The sequence below is a fragment of the Centruroides sculpturatus genome, unplaced genomic scaffold (assembly GCF_000671375.1).
Source record: "Centruroides sculpturatus isolate CEXI.00-Female unplaced genomic scaffold, Cexi_2.0 scaffold152, whole genome shotgun sequence".
Classification (NCBI taxonomy): Eukaryota; Metazoa; Arthropoda; class Arachnida; order Scorpiones; family Buthidae; genus Centruroides; species Centruroides sculpturatus.
In genome coordinates, this window is record NW_019384348.1 from 569483 (window position 1) to 575767 (window position 6285).

Below are 6285 nucleotides of genomic sequence, written 5' to 3' on the forward strand. Positions count from 1 at the left end.
TTGATTTTACTCAATATTTAGAATTTTTTTTATAAAACTCATCCCTATCCTCAAAGTTACTTTTTTACCATTTTATAAAAATTATTTTATTAAAAAAATTTATTATAACATGGCTCCATCAAAATTTTAAATGTTGCCGGAAAAGTTGAGCAACTCACTGGTTTATTTTTAATCGCAACCAGAGGTGTTGAGAATACTGCTCTAGATCGATCCTGATTGTAGCATTTTTCAAATCTTACATTCAATTTGAGCGCTTATTTTCGATTGTAGCGCGACGTCGCATTGTAATGTAAAGCCATGGTCACACCTTGCGATTTCCCGCGCAGACAACTGCTTAAGGGTGCAGACGAGCGGCCCAGAAATAAACTGCAACAAATTGCAGGCCGTTTGCTGAAGATCCGGCACACTCGATGCAAGCCGCTTATTTTCTATAGCCCATTAGTGAAAAAGACATAGATATTCAAGATGGATGCCGTATTTTAAAATATTTTTATTTCGATAAGTGAAGTTTATGAACTGTTTGAGTTTTCAACAGAACTTAGATTTTTCTACCGCCTTAAAAGATCATGCGTTGTTAATCCCATGCTCGTCGGAAGGAGCCGCAACATACTATGATCGTTGCTGCAAACTAAATGTTTTTCTCGGCGCACCGCATGTGTTCATCTTCACATACAAAAACTAAAGAATTAATCTGTGTGTGAAGGGAGTAGAGTAAGCAATTATAACGAAGGGAGACTGTGTGTAAGCGTCTATTGTCTCTACAATTTACACGCCATATTGCCGGAGGTTGGTTCTTCATATTGTGCTTTAAAAGACGACGAGTTATGTGATTCGCCGGCAATAATAAATTAGACAGCGGTTACACTCATCATAGGTAGATGAACGTTTTATATTCAATTATACTAGCACTATAACGGCTTTTCCTTTTTTCGCTACTTATTACACCAGTCAGAGAGAGGATAATGTCCAAAATGCATACTCCTCAGGGAAATAAAGATATGATTTTCTGAAGATTATCCTCTCTCTGACTGATGGTGTAATAAGTCTAGCGAAAAAGGAAAATCCGTTATAGTCCTAGTATAATTGAACACAAGACTAGACAAGAAGCATATTGCAGAAACGTTTGATATGTTATCTAATCCTTTTGTAAGGAAAACACTACATTTTATAGAATTTTAGGGGAAACAAAATTATATAGTAAAACTGTCCAAACTGGAAAAAGTATTCGGTGTTGTACGATTACAATTTAAACAGATTTTTCTGCATCAGCTTAGAGTCTGAGGGCGAGAGTCCCCACTTAACATATTAATACATGTGGTTATAGTTCTAAATTTAAATACACCAGAAACTTCTCCTATTAAAGTGTTTCAATTTTATAAACACGCAGTTGATTTTGTTTTAAGCAATTTTAATTAAATAGAAAAAAAAACGAATGTATGTAAAGGAATTTCAGCATGACATTCCTTGTGAGATTATGTATTTTAATATTGAAGCCTCCAACTAAGCAGTTATTCGACGGGTGTCATCAGATCCACGTTACAATGCGTACAGGACTACTAATTTTTTTTTAATTGTATAAGGTTACTTCTAGAAATAGTGCTTCCTAGTATTGTGATATGCATACGAAGTGCTCATTTTATTTTGACCACGAATTTGCTTTAATTTCGTTTCATATTACGGTCTTTGACTAAACTAATATTTTTATATGCGCCAATTGCACTCTACAGAACGGTATGTACACCTACGTACCTCCGGAAGCATGGCGGTACAATTTCTTTAGTCACGATCATATGACCACCGTCCTGTGGACATCACCGCCGACGTAGCAACAATGTCGATTGTTGGTAGACGGGAGATGCCCGGATGGTCGAGCGCTTCAAGCGTCAGCCTACCGCTCCAGAGGATCCAGAAATGAATCTGGACAGATCGAGAAACTTCACAAAATTTTCCGGAGTGATCTATCCTATCCCGGATTTGTTGGGCCCGGCCGCTCTATTGTGTTCCTGGCCGGACCCACGATTGGTTTACTAAATAGGTCGTCTTAGGGTACGTTCGTAAAGTCAAAAAGAATATTAAAAAAATCATCTATTTAGATTCTCCGTAAATGTAAGCGTGCAGTCGAGCGCTTATTAATTCGTGGTTACCGCATTTTTCGTATCACGTGTTTTGTGGAAGATACACAGGATAAAATGCATTCAAATTATAGGACGCATCTTAATTTTCACATAAGTTTTAGGAACAAAAATGTTCGTTTTAAATATTTTATGAATTGTTTATTGTGTGAAAGATATGAAGTGTAGAACCAAGAATATGCTAAAAAGACGAAATTACTTTTGAAGATTTTAATGAAAAAGAACAATGTAAAATACTGTATCTTAATTTTGTTTTGGTTTATTATTTGCTTTACAAATAAATATTTTTCAATGTTTTATTAATAAGCATTTTTTTTTCAAATTCTGTATTTTTCTACACACGATAATTTTTAGGGATACAGAGGATAAAGTTTTTTCCAATCTGGCAACACTTATAATCCATAACTCTCCATTTTTTTTTGGGACTTCACACGTGGTAGGTTGGTAGGTAGTTTGTACGGTCCAAAGAATTTCTTTACGTTTTCGTTTTGAAATTTTTTCATATGTAAGTTTAATTTTTACGAATAATTATAATATAATTGTTGTAAATTTTGAAAGTAAAGTTAATATGTTTATTCATTCGGTCGAGTAAAGCACTTGTAGCATTTTGCCAATTAAACGGCATTATACAGTAGTTTTATCATTGTGTGCTACCATGTTATATCTTGATACGAATGTTCCCGTTTTGAATATTTTCTATAAGTAATTTTTCTATTTGAAACTATTATTTGCCAGATTTAAGCGTTTAAAACCTGGGTAATTGTTCATAAGCCATACACCGTTGGCACTTGTGCTGTTTGGTGGGTACGGCTAGAGATGTTTTCTTCCATAAAATTAATCAAATCTAGACTAATTTCACTCGAATATTTCCAAAACACGTATAATTTGTTGGAAATGATCGATATAAAATATGCTATGAATAAAATATTGTCGGAATACTTATCGAGTGTACCCCGTTCAAAGACGCCATTGCTTAAGCTTGTTTTCGTCGCGGAGCGTCACGGCGGACGCGTACGAAGCTTGTCACGTGACATTTGTCGGTGCTATTCGGTCACGTGACTGCTCATCTCTAACGTCTTTCCTGATAACTTGTTCTTTTTTCGAAGAATTCTCTGAACTTTAGAGACATCATTAATAGAAATATTAAAACTTCATTGCATTCTAAATATGGGTTAAAATCAACATGTAATAACGTATGATAATGCGTTAAATAACTAATAATTTTGCTTTACTTTTAAATGGCCTAATCTCTCATGTTGTAAACAAAAATGTATAATATTTATTTACATCAAGACATTAGACGTCTTATGTTGCATCTGATTAATATTTATCATGATAGAATTATTGTCGTTAGCGAGCAGTTTTTCTTTTGTTGCTTCATATAGTCAATAATAATAATAAGTCGTTTCTAATTACAATAAAAATCGTATAGTATATTATGATCTATCACGTGATGTATCAACTAAACAGCACAAGTGCCACACCGTTCTCTCTTTTAATTTCATTTACAATAGAGACATACATGCTAGACATGTCCAAAACAAACAGAATGTATGAGGGGACACTCATTTAAAAAACGCTATAAACAAAAAAATCATAGGACTACTTATTGACCGTTCAAGCTGCCATTGTTTAAGCTTGTTTTCGTCTTGGAACTGCACATTGGACAGCAGACGTGCACAGTCAGTCAGTCTTTTATTGAGGTACGTAAATTGTACATCCTCTGAATTTAACCTGTTATGCCATGCATAACAGGTTAAATTCCATGATACAAAGTTTATGTGAAGATGCTTGTTTACATAGTAGAGTTTATAATTGGAAATGAACAATATAAGAAATGAAATAACATATTTACATTTGTACAAGTTGCCGATAGCAACTGGTTGCCAGAAAAGAATTGCGTTTAATTTACAATGATTCGGTTGAGGCGCCCAATGCTTATATTAATGAAAATCAGGTACTACATATAAAATTAGCAAAAGGTGAAATCCTGTAACAAAAGGACAGCAACTTGCTGCCTATACATTATGTCACCGAATAAATAATTTGGGTGAGCCACCCATTGCTAATATTAAATAACAAATATGTTATATAATTTTATACAAAGAAGAAATACATGTAATGAAAGACAGCAACTCGTTGCCATTACAGTATTACACCAAATTAACAATTGGTTGTGTGTGACACCCAATTGTTACCGTGTTGGCGTGTTCGTCTTGGGAGCTTGGAAATTGGCTGCTTCCGCCGCTCTTTGGGGTTTTTTGCGCTCTCTTTGGAAAGAGGACTCGTGTCGAGGGTTAAGTCGGCCGTTTCTGACGCAAAAGGTCCGGGAATTACCGGAAGGAATTGGAAAATCCACCGCTTCTTTCCGTCGGCCGCCACATGCGTGCTGTTCGGGTGTCTGACTTCCGTCGATTTTTTAACGATATTGTTTTATTACGATTTTCTAGCGGATCCCTGGGCTTAGGGGTTTTTATGTCGACTTTTTTATTCTTTTTTAGCTCGGGCTGTGTGGCACACGGGTGTCAAAACTGGGGGCGTGTCATTGCACGTGGGTGTCAAAGTCCCAGAAAGAGCTGCTACCTTTCTGATGAGCAAATCGTTTTCGTCCATGACGTCAAAGAGAGCCTTACGCAAGCCGGCGAAGATGGTTTTTGCCTCGTTGAGAGCTGTTTTTGCTTTGTCCTTTAAATTTCGGTTGAAGTTCTTGCTCTCCTTACCAAGGCGGACGGGATTGTCGAAATCCTCTTGTTGAATGCGAGGCCGGCAATTTCGGGGGACCAATCTTTAGCTAGTTCTTCCACATCTGTTGCCATGATATTTCTGATGGAATTTTTTAATGTTATTATCGTTGAGTATATAATGGTAAATAAATTTCTATGTATGCGCCGACTAACTCTAACTGTCTCTATAATTATATATATTAATTGACTTTATTTTTTTTTTCTTTTCCGCAGCGAACCCGAGGGCAACGAGAATGATCCTCCTGAGATCGGTCGTCGTGCGACCGACTTGAGAATCATGGACATCGGGCGGAGGATCGCCCACCTCCTCCGAAGGTGGATGGCCCACTACGAATGGCGGTGAGTGTTTTTTTTCTCTCTCTCTCTCTCTCTCCCCCCCCCCCCCCGGTATTCCTCTGATCGCCTCGTTTTGTTTCTCCCGCGTGTTTTTTACATATATATATATATATATCCCATGACTTCCTGGACCCTGTGTTGCTGCTAATGACGACGGAATTCGACAACGAATAAAAATTGTGTTTTTTTCCTTCCTTCCGTTCGACATAGCGTCTTCCTCCGGCACTCTTTGCGCATCGGGAATTTTAAAAGTCGCGGACTTTTAAAGATAACGCCCATGTCTCTCCCCTTTTAAAAAGAAAAATTAGCAGCAATCTAAAATCAGTAGATTTAAATTTTAAATGCATGAGATGAAACAATCAAAAAAATAATGGGTGGACCATCAAAAATTTGGCAATTTACAACATGATGTCGAATGCACAAATTAATTTATTTATAACTAAAAATAGTCTCAAAATTTCACCAAAAAGTGCATTTGTGACAATACCTAAATGAAATTCTTACACAAGAAACAAAAATTGTACAATTAACATTATTATCATGTCAGCGAAGCGGCAATAAAATATTTACTACTATTTTGCACAACATACCTCTGTAAGAGCGGATTTTCGGCCATGACAAACATGAAAACTAAACACTGTCACCAACTTCAACTTGAAGATGACTTGAGACTGAAGCTGACCAAAAAGCAACCAGATTTTACAAAGTTGTGCAAAGAAAATCATGCACATTTGTCACATTAAAATTGAATAACCTTACATTATTTTCATTATTATTAGAATTGTATTTTAAAGGTAATAAATATAAAAAAAAAAATTGTTCTATTTATCATTTGCTGTCTACCCACAGCTTCGCCTGCATTATATCGAATTTTCTCATGGGAGTAAGATATTTTCTCGCAGTAAAATGTAGCCTATGTCAATCTCCAACATGTAAGCTATCACATGTAATAATAATAAAATTTGGCTAACATGTAATTTTATTAAAATTTGGCACAGAGATAGTTTTATAAGATAAATAATTTTATCGTTTAGACGTGAAAAGGTAACAGAGACAGGCAGACAAAATTACCT